This window comes from Pleurodeles waltl, chromosome 1_2 (assembly GCF_031143425.1).
Source record: "Pleurodeles waltl isolate 20211129_DDA chromosome 1_2, aPleWal1.hap1.20221129, whole genome shotgun sequence".
NCBI classification, from domain to species: Eukaryota; Metazoa; Chordata; class Amphibia; order Caudata; family Salamandridae; genus Pleurodeles; species Pleurodeles waltl.
In genome coordinates, this window is record NC_090437.1 from 734702125 (window position 1) to 734715518 (window position 13394).

A 13394-nucleotide genomic window follows, 5' to 3' on the forward strand; every position below is an offset into this window, starting at 1 on the left:
CAGACCTGCCACTGCAGGGTCTGCATGTGTATTCTTACACTGTAAATTCGACTTGGCAAGTGTACCCACTTGCCAGGCCTAAACCTTCCCTTTCCTTACATGTAAGGCACCCCTAAGATATGCCCTAGGTAGCCCCAAGGGCAGGGTGCAGTGTATGGATAAGGTAGGACATATAGTAATGTGGTTTATATGTCCTGACAGTGAAATACTGCCAATTTCGTTTTCACTGTTGCAAGGTCTGTCTCTCTCATAGGATAATATGGGGGCTACCTTTAAATATGATTAAAGTGTAGATTCCCCTAGAGAAGAGATGGACAGGTGGAGTTTGGGATCCCTGAACTCACAATTTAAAAATGCATCTTGTGGTAAAGTTGATTTTGAGATTGTGAGTTTGGAAATGCCACTTTTAGAAAGTGAGCATTTTCTTGCTTAAACCATTCTGTGACTCTGCCTTGTTTGTGGATTCCCTGTCTGGGTCAGTTGACAGTTGGGTTGTTTTTCACCTCACACCAGACAGTGACACAAAGGGAGCTGGGGTGTGATCTGCATTTCCTGATTAGCCATCTCTGCTAGGAGGGAGGGGTGGAGTGGTCACTCTCATCTGAAAGGACTGTGCCTGCCTCTGACAATGCTGTCTCCAGCCCCCTGGTGTGTGTCTGAGGCCTTGCCTGGGCAAGGCAGGATTTCACAAGAAGGTGTGAGTCCCCTTTGAAGGAAGGTGACTTCAAAGACTAAAATGGGTATAAGAAGGGCATCCAAACTTACAAACTTTAGAAACACTTCTGGAATCAAGGGGAACCTCTGCCTGGAGAAGAGCTGATCGCTGAGGAACAAGTGCTGCCCTGCCTGTGACTGTGCTTTGTGGAGCTTTCCTGCAGTGCTGCTTCTGCCAGAGTAAGAGGGCAAAGACTGGACTTTGTGTGCCTTCCATCTTGAAGAAGAAATCTCCAAGGGCTTGATGTAGAGCTTGCCTCCTGTTGTTGAAGTCTCAGGGATAGCAAAGACTTCTTCCTGCCAGCACCTGGAGTCTCTGGAGAGACCCCTACTCTGCTCTGTGGTGCCCTTCCAGTTCCTGGGACCCTGAAAGGAGAGGCTGGCAGCCTAAGGACAAAAATACACGCACCGAGCACCGTGCGGAGAAAAGATCGACGCGAATCCGATCGCGGCTGAGAAAACGACGCGACGCCGGCTCCGCAGCTGAGAAACGACGCCGCTGGAAACGCGACCGGAGAATCGACGCCCGGAGCAGGAGAAACGACGCGCAGCATCGCTGACGAAGGCTGAGAGATCGCAACCAGCGCCGCGGGACTTCGGACCGTCGCGTGGCTGGCTTTTTCGACGCGCCTCGCCGAGCCGAGCTGTTTTCGACGCATATACCCGTGCCGGGTTATTTTCGACGCACACCGCCCGTGCGGGGTTATTTTTGCCGCAAACCAGGTACATTTTTACGCTAGCAGCGCTAGTGTGGTGTTACAACTACCTAAAGACTCTTTTTATTTTAAACCTTTAAAAAATCATAACTTGACTTGTGTATGTTGGATTTTTGTCGTTTTGGTCTTGTTTTGTCTAGATAAATATTTCCTATTTTTCTAAACTGGTGTTGTGTCATTTTGTAGTGTTTTCATTAAGTTACTGTGTGTGTTGGTACAAATACTTTACGCCCAGCACTCTGAGGTTAAGCCTACTGCTCTGCCAAGCTACCAAGGGGGTAAGCAGGGGTTAGCTGAGGGTGATTCTCTTTTATCCTAACTAGAGTGAGGGTCCTTGCTTGAACAGGGGGTAACCTGACTGTCAACCAAAGACCCCATTTCTAACATTGGTGACCAGCGGTCGGGATTTGGACTTGTATTTGTACTTGACATACAGTAAATAAGTGTACACTACTGTTTTGATCTCAGACCACTACGTGACCACATACTACTTGTCTTGTGATTCTGCTTTTTGTTCTCTGATGTCCTCCTGGAAGTATTGATGATATTTTTGGACTTTGTTTTTTGGTTGTGAAGCCTTTGCAGAAATGGAAGTCAATTTCTGGCACCTATCTATGTATAAAAAGTGGCAGCTTAAAGCATTCTGCATGGAAAGGGGACTGGCTGTGAACAAGGAATCCAGAAGGGAGGATCTTGAGTCAGCCCTGTTTCAGGATGAATTGAAACGTTGTCAGGCAACACCACCAAATGAGTCTGAGGAGGATAACTACTCTGAGGAGGAGGACTACTCCAAAGAGGAGGGCAGTGGCCCTGAGGAGGGAACAGAAAGAGATGATAGGCTCCTAGCTCGAATCCGGAGTCTGGAAGAGCTTAAGAGGGCCGAGGAGAAGAGAGCCTTAGTCCTGGCAGAAAAGAGGAGGGACTTAGAGATTAAAAAAATGATTTATGCTTACGAGCTTAAATTGAAAGAGCTGGAAGTCATGAGGGCTGAGTCCAGCTGGAATGGTGGCAGCAACAATTGTATATCCAGTGATGCTGCAGAAGTACACATGCCCAGAGAGGTGGTGCCCTACTTGAAGGAGGGAGTTAACACACGCCAGGAGGTTCAGGGGTATGAGGTAGCTCCAGTGATGCACAGGGTCCCTGAGGTGGATTGGGGAACTGGCATGGGGAGTCATATTCCTACTGGTGGGAGGGACACTCTACTGACTCTAGGTGAGAGTGACAGGGAGAGGGGTTCCCCCCAGGTAGAAGTCCTGGTTATGGAGTGTGAAGACATCCCAGAAGAGTGTGGGTTGAGTGTCAGGGACAGTCAGGTACTGTCTCACCAGTCTCAGGAGGGTGATGTGGGGTGCTTTTTCAAGGCAGAGTCACTGGATGGTTGGGTGAAGGGTACTTTGGTTAATTCATGTGAGGGGCTGAGTGATGTAATTGCTGGAGAGCATATGTCTAGTCCTTATTTTCCAGAGCTATGCCAACACCAGGTGGAGTGTGAGTTCTCTGACCCCAGGGAGCTTACAATGGAGGCAGACTTCAAGGTGAGTACCAGAGAGTCTGAAGAGGCATTTGGGGGTGCTCCTGAGAGGAGTGGTCTAGGTAGTTCCCAACCAGGTGAGGTAGGGAAGGATTGTAGTGTCCCAGGTAGGTCCCAGTGTAGTGGGAGGGGTGAGGGACCCCATGTCCAGTCTCAGAGGAGAGGGAATGGGGATGGGTTGAGGCCCAAGGTGCCCGAGATCCGGTCCCAGGTCCTGGAGGGTTCCCTGCGGGAACCCCAGGAGGGGAGCCTAGCCTGTACCATAGGGCCATCTGTTGAGGGAGACCCCACAGTGTCAGGAGAACTTGGGGGGGCGGCTGTAGCCTGCGTCCCACCAGTTCTGGTGTCTGGCAGTACCACTCCCAGTGAGGGGTTGCAGAAGTCCAGACAGAGGGTTGAGAGGGGGTTGCGGACCCCAGTGGAGAACCTGGAGGGTCAGGGGTCAGCTCTGAGTGCAGAGCCCCCCAGGAATGACCTTGGTGAGACCATTTCTGGGCTGGGGGGAATCCAGACTCTGTCAGATGGGCAGAGGTCAGGAGACCTGCGCCAGCCAGACTCTTGTATGGCCCTTGGGGAAAGTGTTTCCCTTGTGGGGGGTAGGTGTGCCCCCCAGGAAGTCCTGGTGCGCCAGGCAATGATTCAACCGCAGGATGGTGACTCTGGGTTGGATGATCAGGTTCAGGGGGTAAACTCTGACCTGATGGGGAGTACGTGTGCTCCCAAGGAAGTCCTGGGTTGCCAGGCAGTGATCCAGTCTGTGGGTACAGACCCTGGATTGGGAGGCCAGGTTAAGGGTGTCCCCCCTGACCTGGAGGAAGGGGCTACTGCTAACAGTGCCCCTACCATGTTGTCTTCTGGGGGGGCCGCTCCTAGTTGGGTGGTTCAGGACCCCAGAAGAGAGGGCAGGGGGAGGGAAGCCTCACCCCTGGCCCTGGTCCAACCTGAAGGTACAGACCCCAGGTTGGAGGATCAGTTGCAGGTTAACATCCCTGCACTGATGGAAGAATTGTGCAGGACTGCTTCTACAAGCACCCTGACAGTTTTTGACTCTGGGGGTGCCGCTTCTGCAGGGAGGGTACAGAGCCCCAGAGGGGAGGACCAGGGTCAGGTTGTCATCCCTGACCTGGTGGAAGAGAGAGTGGTCAAAGGGTGCCAGGCACCTGGGGCTACCACCCCCCACTCTCCACAGTCACAGTGGTTAGAGAGGCCTGAGGTCGGGCTCTCATCCCTGACAGTTGTCTGGGGCCACTGTGGCTTGCTGTCCTGGTGGACAGAGTTGCCCCTGGGGGGGGAAGGACGAGAGTCACACCCCAGGGGTGGAGTGGGCAACACCATTGTGTTGGCCCTGGTGGTACTATCTGCCCATTGCAATACATCTGTGAGCAAAGTAAAGTTAGGTGTTGCACAGATGGTGTCTGTAGATGTGGAGAAGGGTTCCCCATGGGTTAGCTTAGTGGGCCCTGAGAGTATGGACAGAGGGATCCAACTGGAGTCAGGAAGGCGTAGAACTGGAGCATGCCCCTGCTGTTGTGGGCCTGGGTCCCTGTTCTATCGCCCCAATCAGGGAAGTACATCAAGGTATTGATTGTTCTCCCCTGGCTTTAGGCTGGTAGGGGGTCGTGTTGGACTTTTGCTTTTGCAGGGTCATCCCCAGACTTTTTTGCCTCCTACCTCCTATATTTTTCTGACATGTTGCTGTTGGATTTTCAACTCTGAGCACTTTACCACTGCTAACCAGTGCTAAAGTGCATATGCTCTCCTGTTTAAATTGTATGTAAGTGGTTTATCCATGATTGGCATATTTGATTTACCAGTAAGTCCCTAGTAAGGGGCACTAGAGGTGCCAGGGCCTGTAAATCAAATGCTACTAGTGGGCCTGCAGCACTGGTTGTGCCACCCACATAAGTAGCTCTGTAATCATGTCTCAGACCTGCCACTGCAGGGTCTGCATGTGTATTCTTACACTGTAAATTCGACTTGGCAAGTGTACCCACTTGCCAGGCCTAAACCTTCCCTTTCCTTACATGTAAGGCACCCCTAAGATATGCCCTAGGTAGCCCCAAGGGCAGGGTGCAGTGTATGGATAAGGTAGGACATATAGTAATGTGGTTTATATGTCCTGACAGTGAAATACTGCCAATTTCGTTTTCACTGTTGCAAGGTCTGTCTCTCTCATAGGATAATATGGGGGCTACCTTTAAATATGATTAAAGTGTAGATTCCCCTAGAGAAGAGGTGGACAGGTGGAGTTTGGGATCCCTGAACTCACAATTTAAAAATGCATCTTGTGGTAAAGTTGATTTTGAGAATGTGAGTTTGGAAATGCCACTTTTAGAAAGTGAGCATTTTCTTGCTTAAACCATTCTGTGACTCGGCCTTGTTTGTGGATTCCCTGTCTGGGTCAGTTGACAGTTGGGTTGTTTTTCACCTCACACCAGACAGTGACACAAAGGGAGCTGGGGTGTGATCTGCATTTCCTGATTAGCCATCTCTGCTAGGAGGGAGGGGTGGAGTGGTCACTCTCATCTGAAAGGACTGTGCCTGCCTCTGACAATGCTGTCTCCAGCCCCCTGGTGTGTGTCTGAGGCCTTGCCTGGGCAAGGCAGGATTTCACAAGAAGGTGTGAGTCCCCTTTGAAGGAAGGTGACTTCAAAGACTAAAATGGGTATAAGAAGGGCATCCAAACTTACAAACTTTAGAAACACTTCTGGAATCAAGGGGAACCTCTGCCTGGAGAAGAGCTGATCGCTGAGGAACAAGTGCTGCCCTGCCTGTGACTGTGCTTTGTGGAGCTTTCCTGCAGTGCTGCTTCTGCCAGAGTAAGAGGGCAAAGACTGGACTTTGTGTGCCTTCCATCTTGAAGAAGAAATCTCCAAGGGCTTGATGTAGAGCTTGCCTCCTGTTGTTGAAGTCTCAGGGATAGCAAAGACTTCTTCCTGCCAGCACCTGGAGTCTCTGGAGAGACCCCTACTCTGCTCTGTGGTGCCCTTCCAGTTCCTGGGACCCTGAAAGGAGAGGCTGGCAGCCTAAGGACAAAAATACACGCACCGAGCACCGTGCGGAGAAAAGATCGACGCGAATCCGATCGCGGCTGAGAAAACGACGCGACGCCGGCTCCGCAGCTGAGAAACGACGCCTCTGGAAACGCGACCGGAGAATCGACGCCCGGAGCAGGAGAAACGACGCGCAGCATCGCTGACGAAGGCTGAGAGATCGCAACCAGCGCCGCGGGACTTCGGACCGTCGCGTGGCTGGCTTTTTCGACACGCCTCGCCGAGCCGAGCTGTTTTCGACGCATATACCCGTGCCGGGTTATTTTCGACGCACACCGCCCGTGCGGGGTTATTTTTGCCGCAAACCAGGTACATTTTTACGCTAGCAGCGCTAGTGTGGTGTTACAACTACCTAAAGACTCTTTTTATTTTAAACCTTTAAAAAATCATAACTTGACTTGTGTATGTTGGATTTTTGTCGTTTTGGTCTTGTTTTGTCTAGATAAATATTTCCTATTTTTCTAAACTGGTGTTGTGTCATTTTGTAGTGTTTTCATTAAGTTACTGTGTGTGTTGGTACAAATACTTTACGCCCAGCACTCTGAGGTTAAGCCTACTGCTCTGCCAAGCTACCAAGGGGGTAAGCAGGGGTTAGCTGAGGGTGATTCTCTTTTATCCTAACTAGAGTGAGGGTCCTTGCTTGAACAGGGGGTAACCTGACTGTCAACCAAAGACCCCATTTCTAACACTGATGTCCCTTGTTCTGGGGTGCTGTCCCACGGCGTTGACCCTGTCCACGTTCCTCCGCCATAGCTCCATCTTCATAGCAATGGATATCTGCTGCACCTGTGCTCCAAGTAGCTGAGGCTCTTCCCGGATGATTTCCTCCACCATGATCCTTGGCTCCTTCTCTGAGAATCTGGGGTGTCTTTATGGTGCCATGGGTGTTGTGTGAGTGGTGTAGGTAAGGGTGTGTAGGGTGATGTGTTGGGGTGTGTGATGTGGGGTGCGTGGGTGGTGTATAGGTGTAGGTGGTGTGTGGCTCTGGTTTTGTCTGTAGTCGTGGTGTCAATCTCCTGCCAGTAATTGTTGTTTGTAAAGGGTTATGGATAATGTGGGTGTGTGTTTTATAGTGGTGTGGGTGTGTGGGTGTGGTGTGTGTATGTGTGTCAGGTGTGTGTTGTTCAAATTGTCCAATGTGGTATTGTTTTTGTTTGTTTATGTGTGTGTATTTTGAGGGCAGCGGTATGTACCGCCAAGGGTTTACCGCCATTGAATGTCCGCCGTGGTGATTTGTGGCTCATAATGTGGTGGACATTGTTCTGTTAGTGTAATGGTGTGGGTTTTGATACCACCACTTCATCACTGACCTTTGGTGTGGAGGACTTATGTATGTGGCTGAATAGTGACGGATTAGTGTGTGTGTGTGTCACAATATGGTGAACGGATATCCGCCGCGTCTGCGGTATGTTGGCAGCAGTCAGAATGGTGATAAGTGGGATTTTCCGCCAATGTCATAATGAGGTCCTTATTGTCTTGTGGTATCATGAGATTCCTGGATTTTATTTTCACGGGGAAGATTATATTGATGATAATCGTGTTCAGTTGTGTAACAAGAAGGTTGAAGGATTTTGCCCTGATACAAAGGTTATTCTTGAAAGCTTCAAATAAAAAGCAGTAAAGACAGTATACAGGTACCGAAGGTGAACTACCAGGCTATAAAATTGTACAAACCCACAGGTTGAATACCATTTGTCTCCTCATATGAGAACTGGTAAAATATTGTTTGAGTTGTCAAGAGGATCTATGCTGAATTCACAATTAGGTACATGGGTTCTGGAGTGGAAGAAAATTTTGAATGATATTGAGACTAATAAAAAGTGCAAGAGAAAATGTTACTTTGACAATGGGGATACAGTGAAAAGAATAATTGTACAGTAGGCAATTTAGTCCGGACTAAAGCTCCAGTGGGATGAAAAACATGGTCCAAGTTCTCTGGACTGGAAAAGGTTATTAAGATGATCAACAGTGTAGTAAAGCTGGATGATTTGAGAATCTGAATAGTTAGCTCAATATGCTTGACATCCATTTGATTCTCTCAGACATCAGAGGACCACGTCTAACATCTGGATCTCTAGTTTGAGAAGCTGCATGCCTCTCTTAAGGTTCCCAGAACATGTTTGCCTTCTTTGAAATAGAAGAAGCCTGTCAACCACGTAGAAGTCTCTGCCCAGAAGAAATGAGGGTTAGCAATTTCCTATTGTTTGTGAGAAGCCCAGAATAATGGACTGAGGAGAGAGATCTGCTGGACCTTAAGGCCTGGGGTACTGCGGTCTCCCCGTACCAGTTCCTGTAACCAAATTGCCATGGACTGGTCAGGGCTGTGATGGTGAGGCTGAATTGGCATGTTCACTGCTGCAACTGCCAAGTATCATGATCAGCCTGTTCTGGATTTGAGAATTATCTATGATAAGCTAGTGTGGGGCCTGCAACTGCCCATGAAATCCAGCCCATGAAGGGCTGCAACTACTAAAGTCATGATCTGACATAGGAAGCTGCACCTGGAGTAGTGGCACCTAGTTTGACTGGAGCTCCATGAAGGACCTGACATATTCAACCTGGGCTAACCACCAAGACCCCAAAGTCAGAGGCAGTCACCGTTGGTCCTATCAGGATAGCATCAAACCAGGATTGTTGTTTCCACTCCTGCTGCCTCAGGATATAGGTGGGAATTCAACACACAAAAGATGATGGGAGGATGCTTGCAATAAGGTTACACACTGGCAATTAGGGTAGCATTCCATCCCACTGTTTCTTTGCCCACTATGCCACCTTAGAGTAGACCCAGCCATATGCAAACCAATCTCGTCTCTGCTCCAATAGGAATAGTCCAGCCTGTACTGCCAAGCCAAGTCCTCTTTGAACTGGAACACAAGCAACCCAAGACTTGTTACACTCTGATTGGGGCTTTTCAGTAGGGTGTAGCTTTGTTCCAGTGGCACAGTGAGCAAGGGACCCGTGTCCAACGTTTCTGACTGCAAGGTATTTATTGAAACAATGTCAGTTAGGGCGATTACCAAACAAGCAATGTGCCACCAATAACCCTGTTCAGACTTCGGTAGGGCTCTAAAGTGCAACATTATGTTGAAAACGTATTAGTGGCCAACACCTTGGGCACATTTAAATACTGTTTTACAAGAAATGTTGTACTGCCACAATGTTTTGCAAGTAGTGCAAACCTGTGAGTGTTAAAACATATTGGAACAATTATAATGGTTTAAAATGCTTTAACAGCAACTCAACTACATGCATTACGTTTTTTCTGATTGTCTCTTGTTAGACCTGGAATCTTTGGCATGGTTTACCTTGTCTTTTTGCCTGTGTGCTGGATTTAGTTTTTTGCTGGCTTTTGGTACTCTGGGCACTTTACCAGTGCTGGCCAGTGCGAAAGTGCAAGTGCTCCCTGTGTAAATTGTGATAATGATTGGTTATCCATGATTGGCATGTTGGATTTACTAGTAAGTCTCTAATAAAGTGCACTAGAGGTGGCCAGTGCCTATAAATCAAATACTACTAGTGGGCCTGCAGGACTGTACTACCCACATGAGTAGCCCTGTAAACATGTGTCAATCCTGCCCTTACAGTGTCTGTGTTATGCAGCTCTGCACTGCCAATTCAACCTGACAAGTTCACCCACTTGCCAGGACCAAACCTTCCCTTTTAGTACCTATAAAGTGCCCCTAAGGTAGGCCCATGGGCAGGGTGCAGTGTATTTAAAAGGTAGGACATGTACTAATGTGTTTTAGATGTCCTGATAGTGGAACACTGCCACATTCAATTTTCACTATTTCAAGGCCTATCTCTCACATAGGTGAACATGAGGATTGCCTTTAAATACTGTTTAAGGGCAGTTTCCCATTGGGACCAGATAGAGCTATGGAGTTTGGGGTCCATGATCTTATAATTCAAAAATATATCTTTTGGTACAGATGGGTTTTAGATTATATGTTTGAAAATGCCACTTTTAGAAAGTGAGTATTTTCATGCTTAACCATTCTGTGCCTCTGCTTGGCTTCTGAATCCACATTTGGGTCAGACTGACAGTTGGTCTGTTTGTGAATTCCCTCTAGACAGTGACACAAAGGATCCTGATGTACGTCCTGCATTTCCAGATGCATCTTCCTGGGCTAGCTAGAGAGGGAGTAGCTGACACCTGCACTTGAAAGGGCTGTGCCTGCCCTCACACAATACAGACTCCACCCCATGCATCTAGAGCACGGCAAGGAAGCGGCAGGGTCTTGTGCACTGCAAATACTTTCCTTTGATGTTTGCCTACTTTAGAACACTTCTAGATCAAGAAGAACCTCTGCCAAGGAGAAGAGCTGAAGAGTTGTGAGGAGGAATACTGCCCCTTTGCTGTGTGTGCTTTGCTGGGTTGGCCTGCATTTGCTGCTTCTGCATTACAGAGCACAAAGACTGGACTTCTCCAAGGGCTTGGACTGAGCTTGCCTCTTGTTAAAAAGTCTGATGGACATCAAATACTTCATCTGCCAGCATCTGAGCTCTCTTGCTGAGACCCCTGGCATGCCACGTTGTGCCACATCCAGTCCTTGGGCACCTGGAAGGGGAAGCTGGCAGAACTAGAGTCAAAATTCATGCACCGGAGCCGAGCCATAGAAAAATCAATGCAGCGCCTGCACCCCAGCTGAAAAATCGACACAATGCGGGTGAAGTCGACGTATCACCAGCTCAGCGTGGATTCCTCACTGCTGTGCACCCAGAGTTTACACGCACCTTTCCTGGGCGTCAAAATCTTCAATATCAATGCACAGACCCAAGGCTGCTTTTCCAGAAACTGACGTATCCCTTGCCTGTGAGGAAAGAATGGACGCATCGCTTCCCAGCAGGGATAGAGTTGACGCACAGCCTCACTTGCAAGTAAGGAATCAACGCATAGCTTTCTTTTCCAACGCACGCTCACCCATCCAGCTTTATTTTTGATGCATACCAGGCACTTTGAGCTAAAACAACGCACCCGTTGATTTCTATGGATTAAGACTGTTTTTAAAATTCATATCTTTGCTTGTGCATGTTGCAGATTTGTTGTTTTGGTCTTGCCTGATATAGATAAATGCTGGTTGTTTTTCTAAATTGGTGTGGAGTCCTTTTGTGGTGTTTTCACTGTCTTACTCTGTGTGTATGTATAAATACACATTACCTCTGGGATTTGCCTGACTGCTTGTGCCAAGCTACCAAGGGGGTGAGCAGCGGTTATCTGAGCTGTGTATCTCCCTCCCCCCAACTAGACTGAGGGTATTTACATGGACAGAGTGTAAACTAAGTGCCAAGTAGAGACCCCATGTTCAACATCTCTACTCCCTCTCAGTTCACTCTATTGTGGAATTTAATATCCATCTCACAATCAGTCTTCTCTAACCCTTTTGCCCACTACCCCTTCTTTCTCATGTTGGTCTAGTCCCCTTTCTCTCTCTCCTCCTCTTTCCCTCCACCTTCCATTCATTTTTCATCTTATTTTTCTCAACTTCTCTCCTAGGCTCCCTCCCTCTCTATTTTCTCTTCACTCCCTTTCAACAACTTCATAGTTCCTCTTTAGCTCTTTTTCTCTTCCCTTCACCCCTATACACACATTTTACATCCCTCCCTTGCTGTATACTTTATGTTCTATTTTCTCATCTATGTTACCTGTTATATTTCTCAATCTTCCTCCTTTCCCCTCAATATGAACCTCTTTGCTTTTTATCCCTCTCTTGTACTTTTCCTCCCATACCTTTTTTCTTCCTTCTGCTCTTTCAGCATTTTCTAGAACCCATTCTTTCTTTTTATTCTCTATCATTCCTCTCCCTATTTGTCTCTCTGTGTATTTACGTCCAGACAATTCTACATGTGTCACAACCTCATTATGTCCAGGTGAAGAAAGATTCAGCTGTAAGGGCTGAGAGAGGTCGATATTAAGTAGAATCATTTGGAAAGGTGTAGATCCTGAACATCAAGCCCAACTTATAGTGGAACACTAATTTCATGGATAAAATATTGAGGGCCAACATATCAAAAAGTAAGCATATGCAGTCTTTCTATACCTAATGCCACATCTAAGTGCCTGCAAACTATTAATATATATCTTTGAGATACATAGATAGAAAGTTAGGAAAAGTAAAACTATTCTTCGCTCTGGGTACTTAGCTTTCAATATTTTGTCTACAGTATTTTCTTGTACTCAATATTTGTTAGACCTGTCAGCCTTAGGGTGGTCTTCTCCCAAACCTTTTGTCTGACCGCCTCCATTTTTGGTGTACTTTTTTTTTGTTGACGCTTGGACTTTCGGTATTTTACCACTGCTAACCAGTGCTAGTATGCTTGTGCTTACTCCCCTCAAACATGATTACTTTGACTTATTCACAACTGGAATATCTAATTTACTTGTAAGTCCTTTGCTGAGTGCTATACCATATACCCAGGGCCTTTTATTAAATACTAATAATGGGGCAGCAGCACTTATTGTGCACCCACTTACATAGCACTCGAAAACATGCCACAGGTCAGCCACGGCAGCCTGAATGCAGCTTTGAACTACTATGTCAATATTAAAATCCCCTTGCCAAGCCTTAAACGTCCCTTTTTATCACATATGAAACACTGCTAAGGCAGGCCCTATGTAGTGAATAGGACGGAGTGATGCATAATTAAAGGTTGGATATGTAGTTCTAAGTTTACATGTCCTGGTAGTGAAAACCTTCTAAATTCATTTTTCAGTACTGTGAGGCCTACCTCTCCTTTAGGATTATATTGTGAACTCTTTATTATACTAAAATAATTTCTATTTGGGAGAAGGTAGCTTTTTCATGTTTGGCATCTTTGGAATTGTAGTGGAAGTCAGGGTTTTAATCACAATTATAAAAATGCCACTTTTAAAAAGTTGGCATTTTTCTGCCCACATACCTTTTGTGCCTGTAGCCTGCCTTGGATCACATGACTAGGTGTAACTGACAGACTTTATGAATTCTTCCCAGACAGTCAAAAATAGGCAAATGGGCCATCTGCTGGCAGGGCGGGGGCAGAGCTGAGGACAGCCCCATTTGCAACTGAATATCCTATTCTCTGCCTTGACAGAAAGGGCCTAAATACTCCATATTGTTACTGCAACTAACTTGGAGCCAGGACAACAGAGGATGGAAATTACATGAACTTTAAGGCCACTGTCTAAAAGCTTCTCTCACCTTCCAGAACCAGGGCACCAGGAGATGAAAGCAGGTAACTGGGGGCCTCAGAAACCAACTCTTCAGTACACTTCTGGACCTGTGGATACTCTGTCAGCAAGAAGGACTGCTGTGCTGCTGGAAGGAGTGTCCCTCTACTGGACTGCTGCTCTGAAGGACTGTGAACAATTCATCCCTCCCTCTTTCTCTCTACATGAATCTA